The sequence below is a fragment of the Nothobranchius furzeri genome, chromosome 13, assembly GCF_043380555.1.
Source record: "Nothobranchius furzeri strain GRZ-AD chromosome 13, NfurGRZ-RIMD1, whole genome shotgun sequence".
NCBI lineage: Eukaryota > Metazoa > Chordata > Actinopteri > Cyprinodontiformes > Nothobranchiidae > Nothobranchius > Nothobranchius furzeri.
Window position 1 is genome coordinate 15,451,369 of NC_091753.1, and position 15,681 is coordinate 15,467,049.

Below are 15,681 nucleotides of genomic sequence, written 5' to 3' on the forward strand. Positions count from 1 at the left end.
ACTGCTTCTTTCACTTCTCCTTCTTTTACTTCTTTTACTTGTTTGACTTCTTCTTCTTTTACTTCTTTTACTTCTTTTTCTTTTACTTCTTTTTTTACTTCTTCATCTTTTACTTTTACTTCTTCTTCTTCTTTTTTCTTTCTTCTTGCTCTTCTTCTTTTTTTACTTCTTCTTCTTCTTCTTCTTCTTCTTCTTCTTTTACTTCTCCTTCTTTTACTTTTCCTTCTTTTACTTCTTCTTCTTTTTCTTTTACTTCTTCTTCTCTCCACTTCTTCTTCTTCTTTTACTTCTTTTACTTCTTCTGTTACTTCTTCTTCATTTACTTCTTCTTTTACTTATTTTACTTCTTCTTCTTCTTTTACTTCTTTTACATATTCTTTTACTCATTTTACTTCTTCTTTTACAACTTCTTCTTCTTTTAATTATTTTGCTTCTTCTTCTTCTTCTTCTTCTTCTTCTTCTTCTTCTTTTACTTTTACTTCTTCTTCTTTTACTTCTTTTACATGTTTTACATTTACTTCTTCTTCTACTTCTCCTTCTTTTACTTTTACTTCTTCTTCTTCTTTTACTTCTTCTTTTTCTTCATCGTCTTTTACTTCTTCTCCTTCTTTTACTTCTTTTACTTCTTCTTCTTTTACTTCTTCTTCTTCTTTTACTTCTTTTACTTTTACTTTATCTACTTCTTCTTCTTCTTCTTTTACTTCATCTTCTTTTACTTTAACTTCTTCTTCTTTTACTTCTCCTTCTTCTTCTTTCACTTCTTCTTCTTCTTCTTTTACTTCTTCTTCTTTTACTTCTTCTCCTTCTTTTACTTTTAATTCTTCTTCTTCTTCATCTTCTTTTACTTCTTCGTCTTCTTTTACTTCTACTTCTACTTCTTCTTCTTTTAGTTCTTCTTCTTTTACTTCTTATTATTATTTTACTTCTCCTTCTTCGTCTTTGACTTCTTCGTTTACTTCTTCTTCTTCTACTTTTACTTGATCTTTACTTCTTTTACTTTTACTTCTTCTTCGTCTTTTACTTTTACTTCTTCTTTTACTTCTTCATCTTCTTTTACTTCTTCTTCCTCTTCTTTTACTTCTTCTTATTTTTACTTCTTCTACTTCTTCTTCCTCTTCTTTTACTTCTGCTTCCTCTTCTTCTTCATCTTCTTTTACTTCTTTTTCGTCTTTTACTTCTTCTTCTTTTACTTTTACTTCTTCTTCTTTTACTTCTTTTACTTTTTCTTCTTCTACTTCTTCTTCTTCTTTTACTTCTTCATCTTCTTTTACTTCTCCTTTTACTTCTTCTTCGTCCTCTTCTTTTACATCTACTTCTTTTACTTATACTTCATCTTCTATTACTTCTTTTACTTCTTCTTTTTACTTCTACTTCGCCTTCTTCTTCTATTACCTTTTCTTCTACTTCTTCTTCATTACTTATACTTCTTCTTTTACTTTGACTTCTTCTTCTTCTTTTACTTCTTCTTCTTTTATTTTACTTCTCCTGCTTTTACTTCTTCTTCTTTCACTTCTTCTTCTTCTTCTTTTACTACTTTTACTTCTTCTCTTACTTCTTCTTCATCTTCTTCTTCTTCTTTTTCTTCTTTTACTCCTCCTTCTTTTACTTCTTTTTTTCTTCTTTTACTTCTTCTTTTTCTTTTACTTTTACTTCTTCTTCTCCTACTTCTTCTTTTACTTCTTTTACTTCTTCTTCTTTTACTTCTTCTTCTTTTACTACTTCTTCTTCTTCTTCTTCTTTTACTTCTTCTTCCTTTCCTTCTTCTTCTTCACTTCTTCTTCTTTTACTTTTACTTCTTCTTCTTTTCTTCTTCTTCTTTTACTTCTACTCCTACTTCCTCTTCTTTTCCTTCTTTCTTCTTCTTTTACTTCTTCTTCTTTTACTTCTTCTTCCTCTTCTTTTACTTCTCCTTCTTCCTCTTCTTCTACTTCTTCTTCTTTTACTTTTACTTCTTCTCCTACTTCTTCTTCATTACTTATACTTCTTCTTTTACTTCTCCTATTTTACTTCTTCATCTTCTTCTTTTATTTCTTTGTCTTCTTCTTTTACTTCTTCTTCTTTTACTTCTTCCTCTTCTTTTACTTCTTTTACTTCTTCTTCATCTTCTTCTTTTACTTTTACTTCTTCTACTTCTTCTTCTTTTACTTCTTCTTCTCCCTCTTCTTTTACTTCTTCTTCTTCTTTTACTTCTTTTACTTCTTCTACTTCTACTTCTACTTCTTCTTCTTTTACTTCTTCTTTTACTTCTTCTTCTTTTACTTATACTTCATCTTCTACTTTTACTTCTTCTCCCTACTTCTTCTTTTACTTCTTTTACTTCTCCTTCTTTAACTTCTTTTTTTACTTATTTTACTTCTTATTTTACTTCTTCTTCTTCTTCTTCTTCTTTTACTTCTTTTACTTCTTCTTCTTTTTTCTTTCTTCTCCTACTTCTTCTTCTCCTACTTCTTCTTCTTCTTCTTTTACTTCTTTTACTTCTTCTTCCTCTTCTTTTACTTTCACTTCTTCTTCTACTTCGTCTTTTACTTCTTCTCCCTACTTCTTTTACTTTTACTTATTCTACTTCTACTTCTTCTTCTTCTCCTTCTTTTACTGCGGTTACTTATTTTACTTCATCTTTTACTTCTTCTTCTTTTTTTACATATTCTTCTACTTCTACTTCTCCTTCTTTTACTTCTCCTTCTTTTACTTCTTCCTCTCCTACTTCTTCTTTTACTGCTTCTTTAAATTCTTCTTTTACTTCTAATTCTTCTTTTACTTTGACTTGATCTTTACTTCTTCATCTTTTTGCAACCAGATTACATGATACAATAAGATAATTAAAAGAAAAAATAGACAAATGGGCCTATAATTAGGTTCGGGGAGAATTGGAGGTTGTTTAAGAATGACTGGAGTCACGGGTATAGCATGAAAGGGTTTATATACTAAATTTTAATAATAATGGGAAATATAACACATAAAGATAACACACAAAAACAGATGAAAACAATCGACAATAGTAAAATGGTCGGTATGAGATTTGATCATATGAGTCACAAGTCAGCCGGCGTCAAGTCAAATCCCCACGCTTGGGGTGAAAGTCAGAGTCCGGTGGTGCGATTTTTTCCTACCGCACCGTTGAGATTGTTCACAGAAGAGAGCAGTCTGCTCTTCAGTTACTTGAGATGTCCTGGTTCGTTCAGTGGTTAAGGCTCGCCATCTCCCTCGTCAGGAAGAAAAATATAAATTCTGGTCCTTTGGTCCACCTTTGTAAAATAATTCCTCCCTAATCAGTTAGCTTTTATTTATTTTTATTTATCTATTTTTTTTATTATTAAATGTTTGGTTAAGGGACGCATTGCTAATTCTATGGCGTTAGCTATAACGCCCCTGAGGACCTTGTACATCTAGGCCGTACCACCATTAACTGGCGGTTTGAGCCGTTAACTCCTGGGAATCCCATATGCCCTACCGCCGTTAACTGGCGGTTTGAGCCGTTAACTCCTATATGCCCTACCACCGTTAACTGGTAGTTTGAGATGTTAACTCCTGGGATCTAACGTCTAGCAGCCCACTGCTGTCACCTCGGTTGCTGTAATTAGCTTTTTGAATTTAATAATTTACTGAATTTAATCTCATTCACTCACCAACGTGCTCCAACGGTTCCCTCCTACAGAGGATTGGTTCACTCTGTCGTCTCCACACAAATCGCGTTGGTTCCAAGTTCCTAGCTCTTATTAGAAGGAGTCAAGTCCGCCTCTCCCTCTATCTATGCGGCACCCAAATCAGGGTTCTTCACGGCCCCGACCGTTGTTTTTTTTTTCTCTCTCTCTCTCTCTAACCGCTCAGTCTTTGCTTTCTGTGTCTGCGTGCTGCACAGCCGTTTGTCTCTCCTCTCGCTCAGCTGCGTCGCACGGTTTTATTTCGCGGAGGCGGGACTTATTTCTCTCAGCCAATGAAATTTCAGATTCCCACCTGGACCAATAGTATACAGCTTTCCTCTTCTGTTTCTGTTAGTGATGTTCAAGATTCTTGTTTTAACCGATGTTTAATATTAAACTCGTTATTTTAGTTATTCACCCTTCCAATAATTCATTATGAAATTATCTATTAGTTAATTAGATATCTATTAATTAGTATTGTTAATTTCCTTAATTTATATTTTATATTTTATCTAAATTGAGGATGGATCATATTAGTAAGCCAATTAGTTAATACCTCATTAAGGTTCTAGCTTCTGGGTTACATCCTCCCCCATTAAATATCATGCACGTCCCTGTGCATTGTTTCTACGGGGTACACAACTTCTTGAGTAAGAGAGTCAATAAAAGCTTTATTAAGTCCTTGGAAAAGGGACCTAACTACGGTCACTAGTGGATTGCCCAATTGAGAGTAAGTTAGTCTTTGAGGAGGCTGACTACTTCGTTCAGATCTCCTGACATACATCTCTGGTTGCACAGTATCATGCTCATCCGTTTCGGTTTGATTCTCAACTGAGACAGGACGAAGTGAGCTCTCTGTTTCCGACAGAGCTGATGAGCTATTCTCTAAGACTTTGGTCTTTTCAGATGTATGTGTCTGATCGTGTATGATGGGTTCAAAACTTACATCACGTTGCTGCGACTTTAGGACACCATCCAATTGAGGTAGGTTTGTGTTAGTTTCATCCCCCGTTTCTACGTCAGGTAAGTATACTTCGTTTTTTTTCGTTTTTTCAGGTAAGTATGTTGCTGCTTCTTTCACTCTTTCAGGTAAGAATGTCGCAGTTTCACTCATTCTGTCAGGTAAGAATGTTTCGGTGTTGATGCCTTTGTCAAGTAAGGACAATTCAGCATTTTCATTACCAGCTAAGGTTGGTTCCTTGCGATCCCCTGTGTGTAAGGATAGTGTGTTTTGTTGTTGAATATTATTTACCGGTCCTGAATCTGCTATGAGTTCCCTATTTGGCAAGGTGACCGCTATTTGATAGGATGGTCGGTTTAGCACTTGTGGAAGATCAGAGTAATAAAACTCATCTACCTCTTCGTCAAGTGGCTCATCTGGGTCAGGTTCTAAGGCTGAACTCTGTCTTGTATGAGGTCTGCTTGGTTTCGTAACGCGTTCTGTTTCATTTTCTAATGAAGAGAGAAAACCACAAGGCAGTAAAAGATCTCTGTGGAGTGTTCTGTTGGGTCCTTCTCCGTTCTCTGGTTTTACAGTGTATACTGGCAAGTTTTCCATCTGTTTGAGAACTATATACACTGTTTGCTCCCATTTGTCTGCTAATTTATGCTTTTCTCTTAAGCGAAGATTTCGGACTAAAACACGATCTCCCACACCTAGTGTGGACTCACGAATGTTTCTGTCGAACCGTTCTTTGTTCTTCCTCGCTGTTTTTTGAGAGTTTTTTATGACAATGTCATAACTCTGTTCCAGATGACTCTTCAGTTCTTTAACATACTGAGAATGAGTTATAGAAGGCTTGTTCAAATGCGGTAACCCAAAGGCAATATCTATAGGCAACCGAGGCTGCCTACCGAACATTAGCTCGTAGGGAGAGTATCCCGTCACGTCATTTTTTGTACAATTGTACGAGTGAGTAAGTGGTTTTACAAAATCGCGCCAGTGATGTTTCTCAGTGGCTTGTAAAGTTCCCAACATGCTGAGTAATGTACGATTGTACCGTTCAACGGGGTTGCCACGAGGGTGATAAGGGCTCGTTCTGACTTTACGGATACCAAGTAAAGAACAAAGTTCCTTGATTGTACGTGATTCGAAATCCCGTCCCTGATCACTATGAAGACGCTCAGGAAACCCGTAGTGGACTAAAAAATGTTCCCACAGGTTCTTCGCGACGGTGGTGGCTTTCTGATCTTTGGTTGGGATGGACACTGCATACTTTGTAAAATGGTCTGTAATCACTAAGACATCTTTAGTGTTCTTACTGTCTGGTTCTATGGAGAGAAAATCCATGCAAACTAACTCCATAGGTCTGGTGGTGGTAATACTCACCATTGGAGCAGCTTTGTCAGGGAGGGCCTTCCGACGGATACATCTTTCGCAAGTTTTAACTTTGATTTCGATATCACTAGCCATTCTTGGCCAGTAAAAACGGGACCGAATGAGATCTGTCGTACGTTCAACCCCAAGATGCCCCATATCATCATGTAGGCTTTGCATGACTGTTGAACGTAATGAATCAGGCAAGACTAACTGCAATGATGTCTCTGGTCCTAATTGGCGTCTCCGGTACAGTAAATCATTTTGAAACTCAAACCGTTTCCACTCTCTCAAAAGGTTAAGAACCACCGGGGGTTCTGCAATAGTATCAGTTGGCGGTTTATTGTCAGTCATAAGCAGCTGAATGACTCGGCCAATGGTTGGATCTTTCCTCTGCAAGGAGACAAGGTCAGCATGGTTATACTTGGGCACAGCAAAGAAACTGTCACTATTGTCTTCCAACTGGAATAGGTCTGGAATGGCCGCTGCAGACATGGCAAGTGACTGAACTAAACCACAAGGAGAATCAGTCTCATCCAAGACCATGTGCTTTTGGCATGTTGCCTTCACTGCTTCGGCTTGAAGTTGAAGCTCGACTTCTTTGACAGAGGATAAAAGATGAGATCGGAACTCATCTAGTCATTGGCATTCCTCAGTGAATTTTGAGTTGTCTTCAGGTTTATCATGCAGCCTCCTAGACAGGCCATCCGCGTCAACGTTCTGTGTACCTGCACGGTATCTGATGTCAAAATTATAGGTGGACAACGCAGCTAGCCAACGATAGCTCGTTGCATCGAGTTTTGCCGTTGTTAAGAGGTAAGTTAACGGATTATTATCAGTAATAACAGTGAATGTGTTCCCATACAAATAGTCATGAAACTTATCTGTTATGGCCCACTTTAAGGCTAGAAACTCCAACTTGTGCGCAGGGTACCTAGTTTCACTAGAGCTTAAACCGCGACTTGCATAAGCGATTACCTGTGTGACACCGTTTTGCACTTGGTATAGCGCTGCACCGAGTCCGGTCGTACTAGCATCTGTGTGTACTAGATATGGGAGTTTTGCGTCAGCGTAGCCAAGAACTGGCGAAGTGGTAAGTTTTTCAATAATAGTTTGAAAGGACTTCTCACAGTCTTGGCTCCAACGATTCCCAAAGGGTTCTTTGGGGTTCAAGTACTTTGATCTACATGGTGGTGTTTTAAAGTTTTTCCGTTTGGGTGGATAACCAGCCGTGAGAGATGTTAGTGGCTTGACAATATTTGAGTAATCTTTAACGAAGCGTCGGTAATAACCGGTAAATCCTAAGAAAGATTGGAGTTCCTTCAAAGTCTGAGGCTTCGGCCATGTTTTGAGTGCTTCCACCTTATCTGGATCGGTTTTTATGCCATCTCGAGATACTATATGTCCAAGATAACGCACAGATGTCTGGAAAAAACGACACTTATCTGGTGATAGCTTGAGTCCGTATTCTCTAAGCCGTTCAAGAACGTGAGAAAGTCTGGTTTCGTGTTCTTCCAAGGAGTTGGAAAAGACGATCAAGTCGTCTAGGAAAACTAACACTTCCTTCAGATTAATGTCCTTCATACACTTTTCCATAACCCGTTGGAAAGTGCTTGGAGCATTTGTTATTCCTTGTGGCATACGGTTAAATTCATAAAACCCAAACGGGCAAACAAAAGCAGTTTTAGGTTTATCCTTTTCACACATCTCTATTTGATAGTAACCTGACTTGAGGTCCATCACAGAAAACCACTGTGATCCAGCGAGAGCAGAAAAGGACTCCTCCAAGTTAGGCAGGGCATATGCGTCGCGAATGGTTTGCAGATTAAGCTTTCTATAGTCTATACATAGACGTACCTCACCATTCTTTTTCCGAACTACCACTATTGGTGAGGCAAATGGAGACTCCGACTCTCTTATTATACCGGTTTCCAAGAGGGCTTCCAAATGTTTTCTCACGGCTTCATAATCATGTGGATGGATCGGCCGAGATTTCTGTTTGAATGGGGTCTCGTCTTTTAAGTTGATGTGATGTCTTATCTGTTGTGTATGACCAAAATCAAGATCGTGGTGCGAAAACACATCGGAGTAAGTGTTAAGTTTGTTGGTGATCCTCCCTTTCCATTCTTCGGACAAGGGCGAAGTACCGAAGTCAAAACTGAGAGGAGGGTTTGAAGGTGAAGTCTGTTGCTGCGAACTACACGCCGCAAGTACTTTCTGATCACTTTTGTCAGGTTCTGGATATGGCATAACACGATCGGCTTTAACTAACTCAGCGATCACACAGTTAGTGGGTAATGTGATGTCATGGTTAGTTTCGTTTCTTAGTACAACAGGTACTTTGTATGGACCATGTGAAGGTAAGGAAATGAGGCAACAGTCTACAATTATACCCCCTGGTAGAGAACCATTGGTGGGTTGTTCAATGAGTGCATAAGGCTCATGCTTGTTTTGGCTGGGTTGCATAAACCCTTCTAGTAACAGTTTTTTATTTGCAGGGAGAACTTCTTGGGTTCTCCCTCGAAGCTTCACCACACCAACTCGTCCATCTTTGCTTTGTTTTTTTCTGACTGCTAAGGCTTTTAGCACGTGTTGGTACCCATAAGAGAGTGCCTTGGAATCAGGTAAGTTATTGGCAGACAATTGCTCATACAAAGGATCGAGTGTGTTTGTGCCAATGAGTAGTGGTGTATCAGAGTTTGAGCTTATATCCGGAACCACTAACGCAAGGGTAGGTAACTCAAGTCCAGACTGATCGAGCTCTTTTGGAAATGTGACACTTATCTCTATGTATCCTAAATAAGGAACTGCTTGACCGTTTGCGCCCTCGACTTCTAACAGATTACTGATGGGTTTAATTGAGAGGTCAGGTAAGTGTTCTTGGTAAAAAGAATTGGCAATGGTGGTTACCTGGGACCCTGAATCCAGTAAACAATTACATTCAACACTGTTAACTGAGACTGTAGCTGTGCATCGCCCACCCACTAATCTTTTGGGAAGTTTTGGCACTGAATGAGCATGAACTGGCATGCAAAAAAGTCTCTCTGTCCTTTCCTTAGAGGGACTTGGTTCTACTTTAGCACCTATCTGTCCCACGATAGGAGCTTCTACCGGTTTAAAGGAGGAGACTGAGCAATTGGCTTTGACATCTCCCACTCGCGCTGCTTCTGTCTAAGAGCAAGTCTTTTAGTTGCAACTAGTGCTGGATTTGGCTCGTTGCTACAGCTAGAAGCTATGTGCCCATCTTCTCCGCACTTAAAACAGTATCCAGGCTTTGGTCTGGGCACCACTGCTGTTATCTGCTGAATCTGTTTGGGCTCATCTGGAATTTTAGTCCCCACACGGGGTTTTGACTCTTTTTGAGTTTTCTTTGCCTTTTTATCTGTGTTGTTAACCTTAAGCTGTGCAATTTGGCTCCTGAGCTCAGCGATTTGTTTGCGTAAGTCATCACAGTTATCATCTATTTCCAGTTCACAAGTGTTTTTACTCTGAGAGCATGTTGTTTGCACATTTGAATACACTCTAGTTCGTTGTGCCCCTAAGTGTTGTTTCATGCGTGCTGCTTTAGTAGCCTGTTTGTCTTCTTCAGTGCGCAGTTTGAGGAGAAGTGCTGTAAAATGAGGCGGGTTGTCTTTCTTTTGTTCGAGTTGCAGGTTTGAAATCAGCGAGCTGTCCCAACAGCCTCTGCAAAACTGCTTGAGCAGCTGCTGGTCGGCGTCACTGGAGGAAATTCCATTCCTCTGAATAACTAGGTTTAACAAGGTGTATAACCTTTGAAAGTAATCGGAAGGTTTTTCACCACTGTCCTGGTTTGTGTTTAAGAAGCGAGCAAAGAGCTCGTCGCCGTCTTCGACAGCTGCGTAAGCTGAATCGAGATGTTCAAGGTACGTTTCCGGGTCGGATTTTGGACTAAGAGCTTTAACGATGCTCGCTGCTGGGGCTGACAGACTCTCCACGATTCTTCGTACAATTTGGGACTTGGTGAGTGAAGGATCATTTATGCATAACACTACACTACTACGCCAAGTATCATAGTCAGTTTAAAAAGAAGGGTGTGGAACTCGCCCTGAGAACGGTTTTAGTCTGTATTGTGAAGTAGGCGGAGGGATAACCTCACTGCTTTTAACAATGTGTTCCACAATAACTCGCTGAACCTCAGGTGTGTTTAAAAGATTTGGTGGAATGCAAGGGTTTTGTTTTCCAGTCTCTGTAGGTGGACAATTGTCCTTTGAGTTGTTCATATAGTTAACTTCTGGTGTTAAAGGCAGGGAATATGTAACTTGGTCACTATGGAGCATTGGCTCTGGTTCAGTGACTGGTTCAGATGCATGGGTATCCCTTCCTAAAGATTCCCCAATTTTTGCCAGTTCCTCCATTAGAAGGTCTTTAAATGATTGATTGCTACGCGCAGCTATGTCCCTGAGCTCTGACAGATAGGCATCAGTGGCAGATGTGCTAGTTTCTAGACTGTACGCGCTGGCTAGGTCTTGAATATGAAAGAAAACATCTGGGTTCCTAGTACAAGGTTTGTCATAGGGTAAACATTGTTTCTTTAATTCCTTAACAGTGGCTTCATGTTGAAACTCCACAATAATCTGATCACAGTTTGGTAACTTAATGCGCCTGTTAACTGGTCCGAATCCTTCCATAAACCCAAAGACTTCGTTATCAAGGTCTGTATCAGTTAACCCACTGATTAAAACAGCATTTGAAACTTTGACCTTTTCTGTTTTCACAACTTCCATTTTAAAACACTCAAAAGTACCAATAATGCCAAAATGGCAAACCACTCTGACCTCCAGGCACTCTTATGATGTCAGTCAATGGTTAGCTAAGGTAACAACTCTACAATTCTCCTGGCTGGCTCGCCAAGTTTTATGTAACCGGATTACAGGATACAATAAGATAATTAAAAGAAAAAATAAACAAATGGGCCAATAATTAGGTTCGGGGAGAATTGGAGGTTGTTTAAGAATGACTGGAGTCACGGGTATAGCATGAAACGGTTTATATACTAAATTTTAATAATAATGGGAAATATAACACATAAAGATAACACACAAAAACAGATGAAAACAATCGACAATAGTAAAATGGTCGGTATGAGATTTGATCATATGAGTCACAAGTCAGCCGGCGTCAAGTCAAATCCCCACGCTTGGGGTGAAAGTCAGAGTCCGGTGGTGCGATTTTTTCCTACCGCACCGTTGAGATTGTTCACAGAAGAGAGCAGTCTGCTCTTCAGTTACTTGAGATGTCCTGGTTCGTTCAGTGGTTAAGGCTCGCCATCTCCCTCGTCAGGAAGAAATCCAGTTCTCGTTCCAAGTGAGTGATCATAGGAGTCGGGATCAAACCCAAGGAAAAAAAAAACCCAGCCTGTAAACAACAGGACTGTTAGCGAGTTGGCATCGACCCTTCTCGTCACATCACAGCATAAAGTCTTACAGACTTAAACAAATGCTTCACTCTATTGGCATAGCCAATCATGTTTGGGTTCACAGTTCAACTAACATAACATCAATTTGATTGTCTATTAAAATAATTCTCAGTAGCTCTGGAAATATAATTACATATGACAACAATTGTTCAGCTCAATAGGCTCAGTTAGATTCTATTACTCTACACTATTCAACAAGAAATACATTCATGACAACAAGGATACATTTAGTTGTGTTTCTATACAGCATTGTGACACCTTGTATATCTGTAACACAATAAATAAATAAATAAATAAATAAATAAATAAATAAATAAATAAATAAATAAATAAATAAATAAAATGTTCTATAACAAAATTCAACAAAATATAAATTCTGGTCCTTTGGTCCACCTTTGTAAAATAATTCCTCCCTAATCAGTTAGCTTTTATTTATTTTTATTTATCTATTTTTTTTATTATTAAATGTTTGGTTAAGGGACGCATTGCTAATTCTATGGCGTTAGCTATAACGCCCCTGAGGACCTTGTACATCTAGGCCGTACCACCATTAACTGGCGGTTTGAGCCGTTAACTCCTGGGAATCCCATATGCCCTACCGCCGTTAACTGGCGGTTTGAGCCGTTAACTCCTATATGCCCTACCACCGTTAACTGGTAGTTTGAGATGTTAACTCCTGGGATCTAACGTCTAGCAGCCCACTGCTGTCACCTCGGTTGCTGTAATTAGCTTTTTGAATTTAATAATTTACTGAATTTAATCTCATTCACTCACCAACGCGCTCCAACGGTTCCCTCCTACAGAGGATTGGTTCACTCTGTCGTCTCCACACAAATCTATAAGAATGATATTAATTTGATAAGCTATTTAAGTTTCCTTTTTTTTTAAGTTGCATCGTTAGCTTTTTCTCTTCTTTTTTCTTTACTCACCGCGTTGGTTCCAAGTTCCTAGCTCTTATTAGAAGGAGTCAAGTCCGCCTCTCCCTCTATCTATGCGGCACCCAAATCAGGGTTCTTCACGGCCTCGACCGTTGTTTTATTTTTCTCTCTCTCTCTCTCTCTAACCGCTCAGTCTTTGCTTTCTGTATCTGCGTGCTGCACAGCCGTTTGTCTCTCCTCTCGCTCAGCTGCGTCGCACGGTTTTATTTCGCGGAGGCGGGACTTATTTCTCTCAGCCAATGAAATTTCAGATTCCCACCTGGACCAATAGTATACTGCTTTCCTCTTCTGTTTCTGTTAGTGATGTTCAAGATTCTTGTTTTAACCGATGTTTAATATTAAACTCGTTATTTTAGTTATTCACCCTTCCAATAATTCATTATGAAATTATCTATTAGTTAATTAGATATCTATTAATTAGTATTGTTAATTTCCTTAATTTATATTTTATATTTTATCTAAATTGAGGATGGATCATATTAGTAAGCCAATTAGTTAATACCTCATTAAGGTTCTAGCTTCTGGGTTACATTTTATTTCCTCTTCTTCTTCTTCTTCTTCTTTTACTTGTACTTCTTCTTTTACTTCTACTTCTACTTCTTCTTTTACTTCTTCTTCTTTTACTTCTTCTTTTACTTCTCCTTCTTTTGCTTCTTCTTCTTTTACTTTTACTTCTTATACTTTTACTTCTTCAACTTTTACTTCTTCTACTACTTTTTCTTCTTCTTCTTTACCTCTTCGTTTACTTCTTCTACTTCTTCTTCTTCTTCTTTCACTTCTCATTCTTCTTCTTCTACTTCTTCTTCTTATTATTTTACTTCTTTTAATTCTTCTTCTTTCACTTATTTTACTTATTCTTCTTTTACTTCTTCTTCTTTGACTTTAACTTCTTCTTCTTCCTCTTTTACTTCTACTTCTTCTTCTTCTACTTTTACTTCCTTTAGTTCTTCTTTTACTTCTTCTTTTACTTCTCCTTCTTTTACTTCTTCTACTTTTACTTCTTCTTTTTCTTTTAATTTTACTTCTTTTACTTCTTCTTCTTCTTTTACTTCTACTTCTTCTTCTTTGTCTCCTTCTTCTTTCACTGCTCCTTCTTTTATTTCTACTTCTTTTTCTTTTAGTTCTTCTTCTTTTACTTCTTCTTCGTGTTCTTCTTTTACTTCTTCTTCTTTTACTTCTTCTTCTCCTACTTCTTCTTTTACTTATACTTCTTCTTTTACTTATACTTCTTTTACTTCTTCTCCTACTTATTCTTCTTCTTTTACTTCTTTTACTTCTCCTTCTTTTACTTCTTCTTCTTTTACTTCATCTTCTTTTACTTGTCCATCTTCTTCTACTTCTTTGTCTGTTACATTTACTTCTTCTTCATTTACTTTTACTTCTTCTTTTACTTTTTATTCTTTGCTTTCATCTTCTTTTACTTCTCCTTCTTTAACTTCTCCTTTTTACTTCTTCTTCTCCTTTTTTACTTTTACTTCTTCTTCTTTTACTTATTTTACTTCTTCTTCTTCATCTTCTTTTACTTCTTCTTCTTCCTCTTCTTTTACATATTCTTCTTCTTCTTCTTCTTCTTCTTTTAATTCTTCTTTTAATTCTTCTTCTTTTACTTCTTCATCTTCTTTTACTTCTTCTTCTACTTTTTCATCATCTTCTTTTACTGTTACTTCTTCTTCTTCTTCTTCTTCTTCATCTTCTTTTACTTTTACTTCTTTTACTTCTTCTTCTTTTACTTTGACTTCTTCTTATTATTATTTTACTTCTCCTGCTTTTACTTCTTCTTCTTTACTTCTTCTTTTACTTTTACTTCTTCGTCACCTTCGTCTTTTACTTCTTCTTCTTTTACTTCTTCTTCTCCTACTTCTTCTTTTACTTATACTTCTTCTTTTACTTATACTTCTTTTACTTCTTCTCCTACTTATTCTTCTTCTTTTACTTCTTTTACTTCTCCTTCTTTTACTTCTTCTTCTTTTACTTCTTCTTCTTTTACTTCATCTTCTTTTACTTGTCCATCTTCTTCTACTTCTTCGTCTGTTACATTTACTTCTTCTTCATTTACTTTTACTTCTTCTTTTACTTTTTATTCTTCGCTTTCATCTTCTTTTACTTCTCCTTCTTTAACTTCTCCTTTTTAGTTCTTCTTCTCCTTTTTTACTTTTACTTCTTCTTCTTTTACTTATTTTACTTCTTCTTCTTCTTCATCTTCTTTTACTTTTACTTCTTCTACTTCTACTTCTTCGCCCTACTTCTTCTTTTTTTCCTTCTTCTTTTACATATTCTTCTTCTTCTTCTTCTTTTAATTCTTCTTTTAATTCCTTTTCTTTTACTTCTTCATCTTCTTTTACTTCTTCTTCTACTTCTTCATCATCTTCTTTTACTGTTACTTCTTCTTCTTCTTCTTCTTCTTCTTCTTCATCTTCTTTTACTTTTACTTCTTTTACTTCTTCTTCTTTTACTTCTTCTTCTTCTTTTACTTCTTTTACATATTCTTTTACTTCTTCTTCCTCTTCTTTTACTTCTTCTTCTTCTACTTCTTCTTCTTCTTTTACTTTGACTTCTTCTCCTTCTTTTACTTTGACTTCTTCTTCTTCTTATTTTACTTCTCCTGCTTTTACTTCTTCTTCTTTACTTCTTCTTTTACTTTTACTTCTTCGTCTTCTTCGTCTTTTACCTCTTCTTCTTTTACTTCTTCTTCTTCTTCTCCTATTTCTTCTTCTACTTCTTCTTTTACTTCTTCTTTTACTTCTTCTTCTTCTTCTTTTACTTCTTCTCCTTCTTCTACTTCTACTTCTTCTTCTTTTACTTCTTCTTTTACTTCTTTTTCATCTTTTACTTCTACTTCTTCTTCTTTTACTTCTTCTTCTCCTACTTCTTTTTTTACTTATACTTCATCTTCTATTACTTGTCCTTCTTTTACTTCTTCTTCTTCTGTTACTTCTTCTTTTACTTCTACTTCTTCTTCTTTTACTTCCTCTTCTCCTACTTCTTCTTCGTTTACTTTTTCTTCTTTTACTTCTTCTTCTTCTTCTTTTACTTCTTTTACTTGTCCTTCTTTTACTTCTTCTTCTTTTGCTTCTTCTCCTTCTACTTCAATTTCTTTTACTTTTACTTCTTCTTCTTCTACTTCTTCTTCTTCTTTTCCTTCTTTTACTTCTTCTTCTTTTACTTCTTTTACTTTTACTTCTTCTACTTCTTCTTCTTCTTTTACTTCTTCTTCTTTTATTTCTTTCACATCTTCTTTCACTTCTTCTTCTTCTTCTTTTATTTCTTTTACTTCTTCTTCTTCTTTTACTTCTTCTTCTTCTTCTTTTACTCCTTCTTCTTTCACTTCTCCTGCTTTTACTTCTTCTT